Here is a 21,124-nt window from a genome sequence, read left to right as displayed (position 1 = left end):
ATTTGCTGATAATTAGTGTTGCTCAGCACCTTTTTGTATACCTTACTGGCTGTTTCTATGTATTCCTTGGAGAAATGTCTATTCAGTTCCTTTACCCATTTTTCAATTGAGTTGTTTTCTTGATAATGAGTTGTAGGAGTTCCTCACATGTTGTATATATTAATCCATTATCAGGTATATCAGGTATATGGTTTGTAAATATTTTCTCCCATTCCATAGGTTTTCTTTTCATTTTGCTGATTTTGTCCTTTGCTGTGCAGAAACCATTCAGTTTAATGTAATCCATTTATTCATTTTGCTTTTGCTGTTTGCATTTTGGTGTTGTAGCCAAGAAACCATAGCCAAAGCCAATGTCAAGAAGTTTTACCTTATATTTTCTTCTGGGACTTTTATTGTTTCAGGACTTACATCTAAGCCTTTAATGCATTTTGAGTTGATTCTAGCATATGGTTTAAGGTAAGGGTCCAACTTCATTCTTTTGCACATTGATATACAATTTTCCCAACACCATTTATTGAAGAGGCTATTTTTTTCTCTTGCAGATTCTTGGTACTTCTGTTGAAGATCAATTGATAATATATAATGGGCTCATGGAAGGTATAGGCTTATAGGATAATAGAAGACATGATTGAAGGGAGGGGACAAATACTTCAAAGTGAAGGAATCAATATTGCTAACTACTCGTTGAATTTTGATATTATTTCCTGTCAGAGGTCAAGGAACTATCATAGTATTATCCAAAATTATTCTAGAGTTCTGCCATCACTGCATTGAAAGCACTGGACTGCATTCTGTATTGGACTTATTTCACTTATCATAATATCTTTCGTATGACTTTATGAAGTCATATGCATTGACTTCATGCATATGAAGTAATGTTGTAAATTATTCAAAGATTAAAACATTGCTTTTCTTATCACAGATTGTAATGCTTATAACTTTACAGGTAACAAATCAAGAAAGACTTTAAATAGAATTCATTTCTGCTATTACATTTCATGGCATTAGGCATAAAAAATAATGTAGTTTAAAAAAATAATAATAATGCAGTTTTTATAGAGAGTTTCAGTGAGTACTGCTGTCTATATCCTACTCAACTAGAAGAAAGTAATTTAGCTAACTGATAATAATTTTCCATCTGTTATTAATAAATCCACATATTTATTGTCAGTATTATGGCTATAAATGTTTAACATGAACTAGTTAGCAATATTTTATTATACTTAGTCAAATCATTATAAAAATATTGAATTTTCTGCAGGCACAGTTAGATGAACCAAAGACAGCTTGTGATCTCTATTCACTTCTCTCACTGAAGGCTTGGTGGTGGTGTAAGAAACTGTTCTTAGTGGCCACACAATTTAAGTGCTTTTTCTTGAGTATTTGGTAGCTCTAGTCTCCCACCTCCCTGTGAGTCTTTGAAAGTCTCAGGAGAAAGACATTACTTATACTGTTAAGAGATTTCTTCCACAGGAAAGGGAGTACATTTATTTTTCTTTTCTTCTAGGAGAAAGAGAACCTTTATATTCTCATACCATCGAGTAATTAAAGGTGATAGAAGATGCTGCTTTCTGGTAAAAGAGGCAGCTCTGAAATAGCTGAAGTGAAAGGTTTTTAAAATACCAGAAAAGCAGTGCAGCAGATAGCTGGATGGAGGGGCTGAGAGCAGTGGAGGTGAGATAATCAGCCAACTGTACAAACCAGAAAGCCAGGAATGGTTTCCATTAGAGGCCATCTGGATGTAAATGACTTCATGTGCAGCTCTGCATTGAATGGCACAGCGTCACCAGGGAAAAGCACTAAAACCACATCCTGTCACAGACAGTCACAGATCGGAAATCCTGAGGGTAACAGCTCACCCTATCAAGTGTGAGAAGATACTACAATCATATATATTGCAATAGTTCATTTTGTTTGTATATATAGATACATGTATCTGTGTATAAAATTTCAAAGGAAACACACCATGTATTAGTAATAGTAATGTTGAATGGTTTTTATTATAGTTCACTTTAAATGTTCATTTTATGATTTTTCTATATCTTTCAACTATTCTACAATAACTACATTTTTATAAGCAAATATTAATGAAATGAGTCTCAAAGATATTACAAAAACATTCCAAGCAGAAGTGTGAACGATTTTTACCATCTGTATTTCCTTGGGAAGAGGTACTTTCTTGCACTGTTTTCAAGGTGTATGCACAAAAAAATGCATAAATTTATGTTTCACAAAGTGAACTTGAGCTTATGGTGAATACTATGTATTTTCATCAATGGTGCTGAAAAGAACGCAGATGTAAGAATGAACAACTGGTATGCTCTTTTATAGCGCTCTATGCACAACTCAAGTTAATTCTCAGTTGGAAGAGTTGTGTGGTTTTAATACTTAAGGAAGTCAGCCACTGGGAACAGAATCTCACTTCCACTAAGCCTCATGAGTGCTCAGCTTGCATGATAAATTGAGGAAGGAAATCCTGTTTTCACATACAAATCAGGGATACATGCCATATTGCCAAACAGAAATAACTAGCGCTGCAGCCTTCTGAATGTAATGGGAACAACTGAAGCCAACACCACCCTCTATTTCTAGATTAATCTGCTTTTGTGAAGTAGTAATATCTGTATTTTATTAATCTTGTAGTGTATGTGCTGGGGGTCATGGTCTTTTGCATGTTAGGACATTCTATGCCAGGGCACAGTGATAAAGTAATGGAGACTTGGCTCTAGATGTTTAAAAAAATGTAACTCAGATAAAGTGTAATGGAGCCTTGTTTCTAGTGATAGAAAAGAAGCTGACATTTTCATACACATACTGTATGCCTAGTATATGTGGGCCATTGTCACAAGTAGCTATCAGCCCCTTTTAATTTGATTTATCCATTTAATTTCAGAAGAATTTTCATTTGCTTTTGGGAACTTTAGAGTTCATAAAATAGTTTAAAAATTAACTATTTTATGATAACATATATATCTCAAGAGATTGTGGACTATTCCTAAACTGACATGCTTATTACCAAATAAGATATAAGGTCATTCCCTATAACACATACCTATGGGGAACTTCATAACAAAAAAGCAGCAAAGTCAAAATACCAGGCTATAAAATACAATCATATTCACTTCTCAATGAATGAAGAAAGTTGTCACTCAGCACAGGTATGTAACACATGGTGAATTTTTTACTCCATCATTTCCAAATTGATAATCTAGGAGAGTTATACCAAGGGAATATATAAACCATATTTATTGTTTGAAGTCATTGTACCTAAAATGTATCAAGAAGTAGATAGTAAAATTGAGATCTAATAATACTAGAAATAGATGAGATATTAATATCAATAACACACTTTGGGCTTCGATGAAAATCTGAATTTCCTCATTATCTTTCTATTTTTAATTTTAATTTTTTTGTGGTGATGGGGATCAAACACAGGTTTTTGCATAGAAGTATGTTAACAACGAGCTACATCCCCAGATCTGAGCCTGTTTTAAAATATGAACTAAAATCATGCAGAATGAATTAAACACATGCTTTCAAGTCAAACGATTAAGAATGATGTGACTTGTTCACACAAGCCCACTGAACTCTGGCCTTAACTGCTGCTTATAAAATTTAGAAAGGAAATTGACTGAGGAGATTTTTCTAAGATTTTCTAAATCAATTAGTGTTTGATCATGTCTATGAAGAAAAGCAAAGTTTCTCAAGACACAAGGCTCTGCCCTTCCTCCCCTTTGACACTAACCGAGCAGTCCAGGATTGCTTCCGAGCCCTGTGCTGCTTGCGGCTTTGCATGAGCTCTTCCCATTACCTGAGTGAGAGAGTGGGATGCCCTTTATAAAAGGGGACTAAATTTGTGCCTTGTTCGTCTTCGTGTCAATATCTGGCCCAAACTTTAGACTTACTAAACACATCAGCAATCTAATGAGCGTAGCATTCTGCAATCATACTAAATAAACTCCTTAACTAGAAAGGAATATGGTGCCAGTTCCTGAACACTCAGCTTTCTAAGCAGTCTCCAAGCTTTTTTAAAAATGGTTTTACTTGTGATAGTCTGTACTTCTCTACTCTCTTCATAGGATTCTTTCTCATATTCTATTTGTGCTTGATGCATCTCTTTTTCTTAATAAACTCAGTAAACAAACTTTGCAGAAACCTGAAATTGTATTACAATATTAGGTAGAGCAGTATTAATCTCTCACTGTGGTATTTCAACACATAGACATGTGCAGAGGTAATAAAATGCCAAGTTTCTTTCGGGACAGTGGTTAGTTCTTCTGTACACCTTTCTTGGATGAGTATCCTGATAAAAATATTAGAGGGCAATCACTGGGGTCAATGGCCCTTCTGAAAATTCTCAGAAGGCTAACTCGGGGCTGGAAAGGGATTTAAATTTTCTCTCAACTTTCCTTTTTGCTCTGCATTTAGAATGAAAAAGCGCAGCTTCCTTTTGTAGTCAAAAGATAACTGTCAGGGATGACAATGTGCGAGGCTTCGGGACTGCTCTCTTTCTTTGTGTTCTCTGAAGAGAAAATGATTACATTGTGACTTACCATTGATTAACTAAACCATCCAAGTATCGAGAGAGGACAAAGTGCAGCCTGGAAACCATAGCAACCTCTGCAAAATGGTTCCTGTAATGACACTCTTTCAAGATGGCCAGGCTTCTGGTGAGCAATAGCTGTAATTTTTTCCCATGGTGCTGGATCATCCACAGCGGAGCTGACCAGGTTTACGTGTAAGGGCCATTTGATTGCGTAAGGAGAGCTCGGGCTTGCTGCTCAAATGCAGCCGGGGGGGGGCGGGGGGGATTAAGCTTTTGATGCCTTGTGTGATCAAGGAGGAATTATCTTTGCTCACCTGACTGCCTGGGGAATCTATGTGCATCAGCAACTGTTAATTCATCTCTTATTTTCACTTGATAAATGAGAATGTAGTCTCAGTTCAGATTCGAAAGAGTCTTTTCCATGTGTAGGACCTGGGGAATTCTCCCATCAGGGAGTCCTGTCATTATTCAAGAGTGAGAATATTGAAATTTACAAGTAATGCTACAGGAATATTTTATAAGCACATTTGTTCGATTGCCAACCATAAGTTCAATAGATCAGACATTGCAACTCTAGAAATGAACGCTTCAATAGCAGTGATATCAACCAGAAACCGTAGGAGAAGGCTGGAAGTTGAAGCCTTTCTTCCCTTAAATCAGCAGATGTTTCCTCATTTAGAGTAATCTTTCCTACATATCCCCATATTTATAGATATGAAGCCAAAAGAATACCACAAAAGCACAGAAAGAATACATCACTGCAGGGCCGGGGATTTTAGCTCAGTGGTTTCACCGCCTGCTGCGCACACTCAAGGACCTGAGTTCGATCCCCAGTACAAAAAAACAAACAAAGAATACATCACTGCTCTGCCACTTAACAATTTGTTCATGTGTGTGGTAGATAATATCAAAGGTGAATATTGGAAATAGCTTATAGATTGATTTAAATCTAAGCTTTTGCTTATTTGGGTCCTTTATCCAAACCGGTTCTGTGCTAATTAATCTTGTATTTTAATACTTATAAAGAGGCACATTCACTTATTTATTCATGTTTTAGAACATCAAAGAAGTAGGGGATGCTGAATATCTACTGTGTGCTAAATACTTGGGAGGGCAATCGACATAAAAATTATCTTCCTCCAGGGAAGCTATAGTCTAGAAATCTTCAGGTTAAGAAATCAGTGGAGGGCTGGGGATTTAGCTCAGTGGTTCCACTGCCTGCCTTGCAAGCACACATACACACACACACACACACACACACACAAAAAAAAAAAAAAGAAAGAAAAGAAAAGAAATCAGTGAATATTTTTAGGGAATTTCCAGAGCAGAATCTGTGACCCACTGAAATATCCCCAGATCCCATCCTCGTTTTCACTGAGGCACTTCTCCTTTTATAGATTACCTAAGACTTGCTCATGTGCTAATGTGTTTTTAAATGTTCCAAATCAAGGGAACAGGGTAATCTCCTATTGGTAAAGCAATCGCCACATGTGGTTTCTATGGGTAACGGCTAGATTAGAGAGGACTGAGGTTCAAGCTGTGATCAAACTGGGGGCAGAGATAAGCAAGGAACCCAGAGCTGTTGGGGACCAGGACTTTTTAATCCTGTCCACGTATTTTTATTTATATATAACTGGCTACATGTGTCTAACTGTCCTTCTCAGCAGACTTTTCTCCCTAGGTAGACTGCTCCTATCTTATTATACACATTTTTCTATACCCATCATACACAAGGGTGCTTAATAAATACTGACTCACTTAGCTGAATTCCACTCCAGTTATTTAAATGATGATGGAAATGTGTAAAACAATACAGCCTATGAGTATAGAAAATTATGACGCATGCTGTCTTAAGAGTTTATTTCTCAGCTTCAAATATGAAACTGAGTTTTAGTCATCATTGAAATCCACTTTGGGGTTATATAAGGCTATTTCTTGAAGCTAAATACAGTGATGAATACATAAGTTTGCATTTCACATCTGCTTTTTAAAGAACTAATTTAGCTTATCTCTCAGAAACAGGTTTGATTAATTTAAAATATGCCCTTGGATATTGACTTTTCAGAACAAAATCTACAAGAGGCTTGGTGCATGTATAAGCTGTGCACTAATCAGAGAAAATAAAAACAAACTGGGGAGTCAGGAGAAAGCATGACTTTTTCCAAGGGCTTGACTTCTAAAGTTGTATAGTAAATGTCTCATTCATTACCGTCATTAATTATTGTTTTTAACAAAATTGGTAAAATTTCGAGGATATTCCTCAGAGGTGGCTTTATAAGTTGTGAAGTGTTTTTCTGAAAATCAAATATATCATGAGGCAAGCAGTCATGTTGATAGGCTTGTGAATAATCATTTCTATTGGGGCAGGCAGTATTTCTGGGAATTAGATGGAGAGAATATTCAGTTAATATTCCTTGATTGGTAGATCATGAGAGTCAAAGTTATAATAGACATGATTTTGCTTGTATAAATAAAATTTGTATAATCTGTACTATTAAAGGCAAAAAGTCATGGAAAAAGTAAAAAATACAGCCCTGTCAATTTATATTAAAATTCTGCTAAATATAAAGAGGATTTAGAAAGAGATGATGAGTCATAAATTATTTTATTTATTTATTTATTTATTTATTTAGGTACTGGGGATCAAACTCAGGACCTTGCACTTCAGGGCAGGCATTGGCACCACTGAGCTAAATCCCTGGCCCTCATAAATTATTTTGAAAGTCTTTTGCATGCATCCATTTTCATCAAGCTAAAAATACATTGTTTTTACCTATGCTGTCTATAAAATGTGAACAGCTGACATAGTAATTGCTTTTTTCTTGAGCTTGTGGTTGTTGCAGAAGGAATTCTGAATAGCAAGTACAGAGTATTTCGTTCCTTTTAGATAGCATGCATGTTTACATGATTAAACGTTTCATCCTCCACATGCAGCACTCTAGAGAGTGAGTACTGGTGTTTGCCTCAAAGTCTACAGGATGCTTCAGGTATTCTGGCTTAAAGCATTGATGAGAGTTTGCTTCATTTGGTTTGTAATCTTATGTCTGCCATTTACTTACTTTGTGTAATTGTGTAAGTTACTTAACCTCTATAAGGTCAAGAGTAACACTTTAGTAAGCAGCTGTCAGTGTATGTTTTTATTAACACAGTGGATTGCTTAATTACTCTATGGTCTGAAATGGTAGAGAGATGGAATGGTACAAGATGAAGGAGAGACAGTTTTATCTGCTGGTTTGCTCAAACTAAGGGCACTGGTGTACTGCAGTGGTTCTTAAATATCAGCCTGTAGTTCCATCAGTATGATGGCATGACCTAGAAATGTCAAGTAAATTCGAGGGGATAGACATACTAGTACTTAAAAAGAGAAATATATACGAAGTTCTCTATATGTAAAAAACTACCAGTTAAAACATATGACTAGTTTCAATTCACTATGTTAACAAATCATTTTAACAATGAAGGTAGTAAATAAAAAACTTAAACGATACTGAAGTAATTAAAAGAATACTTTGAGCAGTTGGAAAGTGCATACTTTTCCTGGGGTATAGTGAATATATCAAATATCACCAAAATAATTTTCAAGTTTAAAGAAATTATAATACTGACCAGGTATTTGCTATCAGTTAAACTTTTTATATTATACTCATAAGTGATACTAATTTGTAGTTTTCCTCTTTTCATTGTTAGAAGAAGTAATGAGTCAGTGAGGTACCATGTGGTATCTCTCACTTGAGAAGGCAAAGTACAAACAAAGAGCAAATTAAAGGATGGATGGAAAGAAACAAGGATGCAAATGGGGAGCGGGTGAGGGGACCAGGCGTGATGGGAGAGGGGAGGGGAAAGGGAATTAAGAAGATTTAAGACGTGCTAGGTGTGGGTACCGAACACTCACGGTGAATGTGAACATTGCACGTCACAAACACGAGTCACGAATAATGACTACAATAAGAAGGAAGATGGGCAAAGCGAACTCAGAGACAGAGGGAAGGGGAGGAAAAGAGGATTGAAAAAGAAACAAGCCGTGTTATGTACACACAGCTACTCCGCATAACGAATGTAAACTTCGTGTCCTAAAACCTGAGCTAATAAAAACAAAAAGAGTCAATGAGCGAAACAAGTTAGGACAAATAAATAGCGAGGGAACAATTTTACAAGCTGTTAAAATACAATATAACACAGTATGTTACTGGTTGGAGAACAGACTTTCAAATAAGTACGACAGGATCGAAAGTCCAGGAAGGATTCTAATATGAAGAATATAGTGAAGCCTGTTATTCTGAATAAGTCAGAAAATAAACCGTTATTTTATAAATTATGCCAGAATAAATTGGTCACTTTATTCGGGAAAAAATCAGACCTCTGCCTCATGCCTTATATTCCAGGACAGATAATAACAGAATAAAACTTACCAGGCTCTATTTATTCCAAGCACTTCCTATTTATCAACTAATTTAATCTGCACAGCAACACACCCAGGTAGGGGCTACAGTTAGCTGCATTCTGCCCATAGGGAAATAGAGGCACAAGGAGGTTTAGCCGCTAACCCAATTTACACACAGACTTTTTTTGGCGGTACTGGGAATCTAACTCAGGACTTTGCACTGGCCAGGCAGGCGCGGCGCCACTGAGCTATACCCTGGAGCCTAATTGTCTGGTTTAAATGGCAGCGCCAGCCTCACCCTCAGTCTGGACCAAGTCGGTGCTCAGACTCCATGCTAAACTGTATCTGTCCCCAGGTACGATCTTTTCTGTTCATCAATAAAATCTAGAAGTATTTTATTTAAACTTTCCCCAGCGGTATTTGTTCACGAACACGACGATTTTTCACTTTTGGGTTTGGATATCTTTGCCTCATTTTCGTGTTATTATTACTATTATTATTATTATTATTATTATTATTGCAAGTTCATAGTAAAGGATATGGACGCTCTCCATCATTCTGTGTTCTAGAACATGTTACATGGAAGCCAAAAAAACTTTGTGTTGAATATATAAAAGGTCGTTTTCTTTATCATCTTAAAATCCAGGAGAGACTTCTGTGAACCAAGTTCATTTTCCAGAGGGGATGGGTTGGTCCTGCGGCATTCCCTTCTCCTTCGTGGTAGCCTCGAGATTGAACACCGTCTGACAGCGACACAGGACTTACAAGTGCAGAGAGCTGCTCCCTCCGCTGTCCCTGGCTCTGGAGGCAGCCTGCAATCAACTCTCCCTTCTGCCACAGTCGCTTCTCAGAAGCCAAGGGAGGGGGTCCCCTCAGGGTGCAGGCAGGACAAGCGCACACCGAGAAGGTTCTTAAGTCTAGAAGACTTTTGGTGGAGTTCCTGGGATCTTCTATATAGAGTCTCATGTCATCTGCAAATAATGACACGTTGACTTCTTCCTTTCCTATCTTTATTCTTTTTATTCCTTTCTCTTGTCTAATTGCTGTGGCTAATGTTTCCAAGACTATATTGAATAGGAGTGGAGATAGTGGACGTTCTTGTCATGTTCCTGATTTTAGTGTGGAGGATTTCAGTTTTTGACTATGTAGTGTGATATTGGCTGTTGGTTTTTCATAGATGGCTTTGATCAGATTGAAGGAGAAGCCACTGACTCAACTCCAGCTGAGCCTCCATGGTGCTGCTGCACCCGAGCCATGTCTGCCAACTCCAGCCTAGGTGCAAAACAATCCCCATCTTAGAAGATGTCTTCCTGAGAAATGAGCCACTGACATGCAAAACAGTCCACACACCCTACCCCAAATTCTGGTTCCATGGACACAGTCCTCTCTGTTATGGCAAAAAGAATAGAAAGGTGCAACCCCCAGAGAATTTATTACTAACCTGTCCATTTCACAGATGTGGAAACTGAGGTCCAGAAAGTTGAAATACTGTACTTACAGTTTTTCTATTATTAGTAACTAAATCAAGCTTGATCCCTCCCTCTCCATTTTTGTCTCTTGGTCTACCAGTGAGGAAGATTTGTTGTTCTGGCCAAGGACAGTTGCACAGGTTAGCTGTGTAGTCTGCGCACTGCACAATGCCAGGTGGTAGCATTCACATAAAGTAAGACCAAGACTATGGGTAGTGCTGCCTCCCACCCTGGCCCTCGGCTTGTGCATGCCAGCGACCCCTGGGCAGAGGTGAGCGGATATCTGTTCTCTGCTTTTTGCTTGTAAGTAAATTCTTGTGAGAATACAGTCGCCTCCTGGGACTCTCGAATGAACCAGTAGGGTTTGAATGGAAAACGGTCACTGAGTGATGGAAAATCACCTTATTCCCGTGTAGGGGTGTGTGCGTGCAGGGTCAGTGTGACTGGGTCCGACACTGGGCTAACAAAGACAGCAGCTGCACGGCTTTGCTGTCCACAGGATGCTCTGGCGACAGACACCCTGGAAGTTTTGCTGTGCTTTCTGCTGTGACTGCCCAGCAGCAGTGACTCCAGAGGGGAATAGTGCCAAGGCCTCTTCACCTGCATCACGCCTCGTTCTGTTGACCAGTGATGCCCTGGGAGAAGGAGCCTCGGGCGCTGCCTCCCCTTGCCGAGGACACCCTGAGAGGGGGCAGAGGCAGATGTGCCAAATGAGTTGGCCCTCACTCAAAGTGGCTCCAGTTCCAGGGCAATGAGGGTCCCACCCTGGCCTGGAGAGAGCAGCCCCATTGAGAGGGATGGGGCCAAGTCCAGCCTCGCGGACACTTAGGGTTCCCACAGGATTTGGAGGCTTTTCACTCCATGAACAGGGTTCCAATTACCTCCCCATTCAGAACCAGCTCATTATTGATGTGCAGATTTCAGGTTCCCTTGGCAGTCTGAGCAGTCCTTTCTCTCCCCAACCCACACTGAGCCAACAGCTGAAGGCACTGTGCACCAGCAGAGACACCCCAGGGCGCTGTGTCCGGATTATTCCTGCCCACCATATCCTCGGAGTCAGTCCGAGCCATACTCTCACTGGGCTCATTGTGCAGTTCTGGCTCTTCATTTATTTTCAGTTTCAGTCTTCACTGCCTAATAACAAGAGTGTTTTCTTCCTCTCCCCCTTCCCCACCAGGCCCTGCAGAGCCACTTGGGGTAAATCAGATGAAGGACGGAGGATGGAGGGTAAGGACAAATACAGCTAGATGGAAGGAGAAAGCTCAGTCTGCAAGTCAATACTGCACATAATTTTGTTCTCTCCTCTATCCATCCACAGACAGGGAAACTCAGGCAACATGAAAGCTTTGTAATTTCACTAAAAGGTTGCTCCACAATGTGCCACGCCTGGGGGAGGGAAAGGAAGACAGCGCTCAAAGACATACCTTTGACTGCAATTTCCCTGCTATTACTCATATTGCTGAAGATGGGTCTCCATGACATGACAGCTTTTTCTTCCTAAAATCACATTTTGAAATTGGAAAACCTCCATAAAAGCCCATTGGATTTTCTGATTTCTTTGTTTTCCCTTTCAATCAGCCTCATGCTGATGATGGGAAAGGGAAAATAAACATTCAAATCAGACTTTGTTTTCTGGAGAGGACGGATTTTGCTGCTTTCAAGCAGGGTTTCTATAGAGCAACTTTCCTGGGATGAGTGAGTCAGGAGTGGGAGGTGAGGGGAAAGCTATCAACTCGAAATGATAGGAAATGAGGACTAATGCTGAGATTTCTTTGTCTCCACAGCATTCTGCACTCGAGTTAAAATCAAGCCAAGAAATGAATCTCTTGTTAGGAATTTTGCCTGGTGAATCATGTTGAACTGAGAGCTGTCTGTGGTGAGCACAGGCAATATCCAATCACTAGCTGTACTTCACCTCCTCACAGTTACACCCTGCTGTGTGAGGAAAGTGTCTCTCTTCCTCAGAAAACAAGATCCAAGGTGCAAAACCCATCAACTGGGGCGTCATGGAATATCTTGGAAAATTTTAGAGCTAGTAATTTCCTTCTGCCAGGAATAATTTGGTTTAGTCTTTCTTTTTCTAAATGTCCACATCAGCAGTGGAATAGCAAAACATGAATTGGACTGCCTATGGACCGTGATTTACTGTCACTCTTTCCGACCAGGCTTAGACTACAGGCAGGTACTAACCCAGAAGGCAGAAGTCTGGAGGCCTGAAAGAATTACAGGACAAAATACTGGCCCCTCACAGGAACTGAGCAAGACTTGAGTGTCGGAAGTCCAGACATGTATTACATTTATTCATTAAACAATGATGTACTGAGTGGCTATGTTGAACCATTTGCTTCATCACACAACTGGGACACATTGGTGGTGGAATGCACAAGAATCCTTGTGAAATGAAGTCTGCACATTCTAAAAGCAGGAGACCAGCAATTAACAATACATGTGATAACAGAGTAAATTCTGCAGTGTGTTGGAAGCTGAGAAATTCTACAGGAAAAAATAAGGTAGGGCAGTAGGGACCAAGATGTCAAGTTTCAAAGATGGGGTCTGCATCTCATGGCCCATGGTAGGAAACTTGATTTTACTTTGGGTCAGATGGGAGCCCCTGGGGAGTCTGAGTTCTTTGTATACTGAGTCAGTCATTCATTCAGTCCATACAGGAACAGTATAGGTGATTTCTGCAGTGTGCAGGTTGACAGCCGCAGTGTTGCTGTCTATACAGAACTCTTATATAATTATTTGTTTTATTGCACTGTGATTTCATTATTTTCATTAAAAAAATCAAGTGCTGGACCTAACACATGGAGACAAAGTCAGAAGTCATTGTATCTTTGGTTCTTAACCCCGATAATGCATTAAGAGTCCCCTGGTGTGCTGTTATAGCATAATAATACCAGCATCCATACTTAGAGGCTGTGATTTCAGTTGCCTGATAAAGAGCTCAAGGTTCAGAATTCCTAGAAAAGCAGAATACAGAAACAAAAATTCTAGAGTAATTCTAATGTGCCACCAAGGTTGACTAATTCTGCATTAGCTGTTTTTAAATTTAATGCAATTTAAAAAAAAATTTTTTTTTTGCTACCAGGGATTGAACTTGGGACCTTGTGCTTGCGAGGCAGGCACGAGAACCACTGAGCTAAATCCCCAGCCCCAATTTAAAAATTTTTAATTGACACATAGCTATATATTTATGGGGTAGAACTATACATATATACAACATATCATGATCAGATCCGTGCAGCTGGCACCTTAATCACCTCCAATATTTAAAATTTCTTTGTATTGGTAATATTTATATCCTTCTCTACTAACTGTTAAAATGTACAATTAATCTTCATCAACCATAGTTACCCTATTAGGCTATAGAATATTAGAAGTTGTTTTTCCTCTTCAACTGCAACTGTACCTGTTAGCTGCCCTTTCTCCAGTCCTGCTGCTGCCCCACTTGCCCTGGTGTCCACAGTTCTTCCCTCAGGTCTGTGAGATCACCTTGCTGAGCTTCCACATGTAAAGGTGATGCATATTGTCTTTCTGGGCCCCACTGACTTCACTTAATGTAACAAACTATATGCTTATCCATGTTGCCACAGGAGAAGGATTTCTTCTTTTTTATGTCTGAATAATATGCCACTGTGTTTATGTACCATATTTTCTTTTTCCATTTATCCAACCATGGATTGGTGAGAATGCTAATTAATACAGCTGTAATGGCAAACAGAATGAAGTTTGCTCAAAAAACTAGAAATAAAACTGAGTATATATCCTAAGGCATAACTTTAGTACCTTAAAGAGTTATCTGTTTACTTGTGTTTGTTGTAATCCTCTTCATGGTAGCCAAGATGTAAAATCAAACTAGGTGCATTAGATGTTTTGAAGGTTAAAAATTTTTTTGGTTTATTGAACTAAAACTGGCAGTTCAGGGTCAAGAATATACACTGAAGCTTCAAAGGGTTTCATCAGATACTGTATTTTCTAAGTAAACAAAGCTCGAATTTCAAACATGTTTCAGTGTGGGAACTCCTTGCATCCTATTTTAGTAAGTTTCTACAGTAGGTCTTAAAAGCAGGGCCCTGGGGGTCGCTGAGACGCCCCTTTCTCTGATGGTAATGGAGCACGTCGTCTGCAGTGGGTCCCTGGCGCTCGGCAGCAGGCTCCACGTGGGCCTGGGCCCCACGCTCCGCCCTCAGGAGCAAGGCAGCCCTGCACCTTAGCAAGCCCTCAGCTAACCACTCACATCGAAGTCCGAATGGCAACTCACTGCGTACGGGCTACTTGCACAAGAAAAAGTAAAAGATAAAACAGTAAGAAAGAGATGGAGAGCTAATAAGTGCAATTTATTTTTTCTTTTCAAATGGCACATGACAACTACATATTTATAGGATAAGGTCTGGCATTTCTAGACATGTATAAAATGTACAATGTTCAAATCAAGGTAATCGGCCAATCTATCCCCTTAAACTCAAGCAGCCATCCTCTCCTTGTGTTGGGAACATTCAAAATCCTTTCTTCCAGCTGTTTTGAACCATGTGATAAAGAATTGTTAACAGTCACCTCCCCGTGCCGTAGAACCCTGGGACTTACTCCTCCTGTCTATGAGTGCTTTATTGCTATGTAGCTCTTTGCCTTCCTCTCTGGTAGCATGGTGTGTTGCTCAAATTTTGTTGCTATAACCAAATATCTAGGGAAAAAACTTAATGGAGGGATGATTTATTTTGGCTCCCAGTTTCAGAAGTTTCAGTCCACAGTTAGCTGGTTCCATCCCCTTAAGCCTGTGGTGAGGCTGAAGCAGCATGGTTTCTACCATGAAAGGGCACGGCAGAGGAAAACTGCTCATCTCAACGTGGCCATGAGGCAGAGAAGAAGAGAAAGGGCCAGACAGGAAGGGGCCAGGGTGTGAAATACTCTGCAAAGACGTGGCACCTCCACTTAGACTATCACCTCCTAACAGCCCGTTCAGCTAAGGAGCTCATCAGCGGGTCGACCCACGGGTGAAGTTAGCATCTTCTTGATTTCATCACCGCTGTGGGCCCCACCTCTGAACACTGCCGCACCGGCGTTCAAGCCCTCAGTGCGTAAGTCTTTGGGGGATGCTTGGTATTTTGATCCTAACACGAGGCAAGTGACAGGGAGCTGTCTGTTACCCCCAGAGACACTGCATGCTACCTGTAAAGCCACCTTTGGTCATTTCCAAGTGGGGTTTTCAATTGTTAAAGCATCATTGCCATCATTATTACCCTCACAGATTTATATTTATTATCTATGCCACTGTCACAACAATTCTAAAAATTAGATACAATTTCACCCCTTTTTTACATCTGAGGAGACCCATTTTTGTGGCCATTCGCACAGCTTCAGCAGTGGCCTGGCAGGCTCGGAGACCCCGCAGTGTGGCTTCAACAGTGGGACACTTGGCGACCACAGTCTGCTCTACTCTATTTGACTACAAATTCTAGATGCAGACCCGATGCAGGTCCTATAACTGCTTTAAGAATTAGAATGTGGGTCATGTCCATTTTTGCCCAATGTTTTTTGAAGATAAAATATTCTCAGAATTTACACATTCACTGTTCACTCTGAAAATGAGCAGAGTAGCTCCCAGTTTTCCCTGCCATCAAATGACCTAGATGACATTAGACAGTGTGTGTGCTACAAAGATAAAGCACAGAGGGGCTGAGCGTGTAGCTCAGTAGTGCATCACTTGTGTAGCATGGATTGAGCTCTGGGTTTGATTGCCAGCACCAGTCTCTCTCACACACACACACACACACACACACACACACACACACAAAACATTTTGCAGGCACCACGAGGTGAGTTTTATCTCCTTCCTTGAAATCTGTAACCTGCCAGCTTCTTTTGACCTGATTTGCTCACTGCTCTCAAAATGTGGTGGCCAGAATCCTACTAATGTTGGGTGGGGAACAGTCCATTTCCAAAAGCCAGATTACCCAGATGGAACAGAGAAATCTGTCACTGGTCTCCAAATATCAACAGTGTATAATTAGCAGCTGCTAAAATAATAGAAGTCAATTGAACAAAGATATGGTATGCTCAGCGTTCATTTATTAAATACCTTATGTTTCCAAACAGGGCTGTTCACAGTGGCTGAGGAGCCTTCTGGGGCATTTCAGCAGCGTCCCTGGACACAGTGAATCGACAGACTTCTTTTTGAAAAACTTCTATAAAGAGCTATTGCTGCATCCAGCAGGAAGCCATAGACACAACTATTTTACATCTGCGTGATGAAACAATGTATTTATCAAAAGCAACCTCTAAGTAGGTTGCCATTATCAAAGACATCAGCAGCCCATCTCCCTGGGAGACAGTGAAACCCTGCATTTATCTAAATTATCTCGGTAATATGACGGAGTGATTGCTCACTAATGGTCAGTAATAGTTTTCTTTGTCATTTTCCTAGTCATTACCTCCTCAGAATGAACTCCAGAATAAACTGCTTGGAGTCTGTGACTAGAATGCTAAGTTCCACTTTGTGTTTGTGGCTGGTTCTTTCAAATGCATGAACTGGGCTAACATAGTTCTGACATTTCCATTTTGTGCAGAAGAATGCCCTGCCTTAGGAAGTCTGATGGATGCAGGTACTTTACATGCAAATAAAACATGCTGTTAGCCTTCTCCCTGGTTGTGAATTCTGTCTGGAGTCTGACAAAGCGAGCACTGTCAGTCTGCTCAGAAAGGGATGGCGGAGGATTTTGCAGGTGTGGGCTCTGTCTGTGGCATGATCAGGCTTCGCCTCGGGTTTTTCTTGCTCAGACTACTCTCCTTTGACAGCAGATTTCGTGAGTATTTGGCTGCAACAACATGAGTATCCAAACCCCCTCCTTTTCTGAGCAGGGGACACCAACTGCTGTACATACATGTTTTCCTAACCGACAAAAGCTAGATGGTGCTTTAAAAATAAAAAGCCCAAGCCAAAGGGAGAAAAATAAGGAAACAAAACTTTATTCCCCCTCAATGGACAGAGCTGAGGAAGCTTAAAAATGAAGATTTAAAAATGTAAATGAATGGCTAGTCCAGGGAAAATAGGTCATTGTAGTTCACTGTGCTGAGCCGTCCAAATAATAGAGCCAAACAGTTAGATACCTTTTATTAAGGGGACCAGAATGGCAGCTACAGTTGTCCTGACTGGCAGGACAGGCTGTCTCTGCTGTGCTGCCTCCTGTGTGGAACTGTCACCTGATGAAAGACGGGATGCAGTGCATGCAGGCAGACACCAGGGAGCAAACATCTAGGCATAGGCCTGCCTGTGCACTGGTGTATGAAAAGTGGGGGTGGGGGGGCAACGCTGCAGTTCTTGCAGCTCAGTGTCATCTTGAGCACACTTTCTCTGGCTGCTTGGACTATTTGTTGTTCGCTTCCTAATGTATCAGCCACTTGCAGGCAGACATTGTTTATCCCCTCACCTGTGTGCCCAACACCTGGCATATAACAGGCCCTTAATGAAAATGTGTGCAGCTGAGTGAGGACAGGTCACAGCTGACATTCTCACATCTGTCTTATATTAAAAAAAAATAAGTAGCTTGAAAAGCTACTTTTCTCACACAATGCTACTTTGAATCCTAAGACACTGACTGTATGAATGATATTATGACATTATGACCTTTTGTCTGGTAGTCAGACGTTGAGATAGCAAGGAATCATTGGAGAGGGAAAGGTTGCTTGGATCACAGCAGTGTGAGGTGGGAAAGAATCAGAAATAACACATCAGCCCACAGGCATGAACCACACTTCATGCTGCTCATTCAAAATAGGTTTCCCTGCCTGATAGCTTCCTGTGAATCTGTAGTCCTGGGATTTGAGTTTGAATGTGACATAAGGTCTGGGGTGATTTGGTAAGAGCTGCCGTGTCCCTCATGTTTGGCCATTTCACTGTCAACGCACCTTGCTCTGAGAAGGGGCAGGAGCTACCCCAGCTGAGAGGGCGGGGCTGAGAATAATGTACACTGATGCACACTGAATCAGTAAGCTTGCAGCCACGACAGAAATGGAAAGGTCATAAACCCCAATCATAATAAAAAACAATTCACCTACCCCCGTGGGGCTTGGGGGATTGCTGTATTATCATCCCATAAACAAAGACTGCTGTTCAAAAGTGGACAGTGAGCCATCAACAAAAGGCTAAATTATGCTCAGTTCAACTATTTAAGAAGCCAGATAAACATAGAATGTGTTTAGAAGGAATTTTCCCCAAAATAGTATATTTGAAGATCTTTCTCTTAGAGGAGTAAAATTCTATCTTCTGAAAATTTGCTTTTTGTCAATTTGCTCTTTTCCTACCCATGTGAAATGGACTGAGGTATTTATGGTATTTATCATACCAACAGGCTACTATCTCTAAGTCAATAATGTAAAGAAATTCATTTCTAGGTATAAACAGTTTTGAGGAGGATTTTATATTCTTAAGAGAGAACAATAGATATAGGACCATTAGATATACTCAGGAGGAACTGAGGTGTGTTTAAATATGGTTGAAGGCATGCAGAATCTTAGTTTATAGCCAACAAAATACTCATAATTGATAGTCACTTTTGATACCAATCTACTTTTTATACTAAACCTGTACATATCTTGAAATAACATCAACTGAGGAAATTGTTCTTTATCTTCTAATAGGATATCCAGAAAAGACTGAGATTTTGAAAACATGAAAAAAGGCTATAAAGGGAAGTTTGTTTACCTAGAAGAAAGTAACTGAATGCTATAATATTTGAAGAACTATCATTCAAATGATGGAAAAAAGAAGTGTCTTTTTATTTGAGTAAAAGAAAGTAGGGTCAATAAGTGAAACACATTGTAGAGGGGCAGACAAGTATATCTGAGAGAGAGAGAGAGAGAACAGAAAAATAAAGAGAAGAGAGATTGAAAATGAGAAGCTGCACATTTTCTGCAATTCTTCCCACTAGTGAGATATAATTCTATGTGATTCCTAAGGTCTTTTTAAACTCCATATTTCTTGATTCCAGGTGTGAATGTTTATTTTGCTGAGAAGGGAGTGAATGGTTGGCAGAAATAATGACTCAGCTCCAAATGGAATCATATTAGCATCTTTGTCATCGACTTAGCTATTCAAGCTCCAGCTTCTTAAAAACAAAAAGTCCAATGGAATCACACAGACACCGAGTCTCCTTGAGTATCCTTCAGTCAAACAGCAGCAGTAACCTGTGCCACACCACAGCCACAAGCCTGGTGCTTCAATACGGAAGCCACTGTGCTTAAGTACTTGGTCCACTGCTACCCATACAAACCCATTCAAATTTGAAAGCCACAGTGTGGATCCTGAACAGGTGGATTCCAGTTACCCTCTGTGGCCTGTGCCTGTGCGTGCAGATTCCACTGCACCATGGTCTGCATCTGTCACTGAGCAAACAGCTTGGTTTGTGTTTGTTGTGCAGAGAAGTATATTCCAGGGTTTTAGCTGAGAGTGATTTCACCAGCTTGGAGAATGAGAGTAGAAATGATGGGTTATTCACAGAAAATAAATCATGGCTTGGAGATTAGAGAGCTATTCAATTTGGTATGAGCTAGGAGTGAACCTCCCTTGTGAGATAATCCTGCCATTCAAGGGGCATCCAACCCCCACAGACAAGGCTAATTCATTTCTGAAAAAAGCACTGAACTCGTCACGTGGGCCGTGGGGCATGTCTGTAATCTCCCTCAACCTTCTTGCTCCTGGTTCATTCACTCCTAGGAAACATGGACGTTATTTGTCTTAAAGATCTGGAAGTCAGAAACCATTAGATGGTGAAATAGATTCCATGTATGTAGACATCCAAACCCCATTTATGGATTTATTATATATTTAGAGCAGAGAACAGGCAGTGAGTAAGAACACTCAGCTTCACTATTATAGAATCATCCTGTTTGAGATGGGACAGAGTCAACCTATTATCAGTCCCTGATGTATCAGAGCTGACGAGTCTGCCTCTCATCAGGCAAAGAATCAAGTCTCAATCTTCTCATGGGGGGCCCGTGCCATAGTCATTCAACCTCCAGTATTTTGATCATCCACCAGCCACATTAGATGGCCTTCCTAGGGTCAGGTGTCTGTAGTTGTACCTGTTCTAATGGGGAGGCCAGAGCCCCTCAACTGTGGGCTGAGCAGACCAGAATGCATCTGTAATAGATGGACATCACATGCAAACACAGGCAGGCAAGGAGTACGGGATGGCTGAAACCACAGCCACAGCTATGTTGACTATAAAGGAAGTACTGATGCTTTCCCCTCCACATTTCAGTTTTTTAAAATTTTTTAAAACTAATTTTATTGGTACATTTAAGGTATACGATATAGTGACCTCCATCATTGGAAATCTGCACCTTTACATAAGCCATCTTGGCTTTTATTTTTTCCCCTTCTCCTGCCCTCCCTTCAACCCCTCCATCCCTCCCTATCTGTAAAGGCTTTGTTCACATTTTTTCATTTTCTCATATTAATTCCATTCCCTTCTTTCTTTCCCCTAACCCTCCCCTTCCCCTTCCCCTTTGCCCCTTTTCTCCCTATTTCACATTATGTATTATACCTTTTAGTCCTCATTTACACTTTCAGGTTCTCACACTAGAGAAACTATTCAGTATTTACACATATCTGTCCTATTTATTTCACTTAAGAGTATGGCCTCAATGTGCATCCATTTAGCTATAAATGTCTCTATTTTCTCATTTTTATGGCTGAGTAATACTCCATTTTATTTTTTAAAAAACCCA

The 21,124-nt window shown here is 40.2% G+C and overlaps 1 protein-coding gene and 1 long non-coding RNA gene across 3 annotated transcripts in view; one reads left to right on the top strand and one right to left on the bottom strand.

Annotated features, from left to right (window-relative positions):
• Myo3a (myosin IIIA) overlaps positions 1–21,124 on the bottom strand; it is a 420,268-nt gene that overhangs the window by 302,858 nt on the left and 96,286 nt on the right. The window lies entirely within an intron of this gene.
• On the top strand, positions 2,949–17,074 carry LOC147829094 (uncharacterized). 2 transcript variants are annotated; one of them, XR_015449686.1, is made up of 4 exons: positions 2,949–4,670; positions 11,574–11,623; positions 12,181–15,474; positions 16,493–17,074. It is a non-coding gene; the product is annotated as an uncharacterized LOC147829094 (long non-coding RNA). The 2 variants fall into 2 exon arrangements; XR_015449685.1 differs by having other exon boundaries at positions 2,949–4,738.

The sequence above is a fragment of the Heterocephalus glaber genome, unplaced genomic scaffold (assembly GCF_053883595.1).
Source record: "Heterocephalus glaber isolate CG9 unplaced genomic scaffold, H.glaber_assembly_v1.0 deba00000768, whole genome shotgun sequence".
In the NCBI taxonomy this organism is placed as follows: domain Eukaryota; kingdom Metazoa; phylum Chordata; class Mammalia; order Rodentia; family Bathyergidae; genus Heterocephalus; species Heterocephalus glaber.
This window is presented reverse-complemented; position numbering and strand designations above follow the sequence as displayed.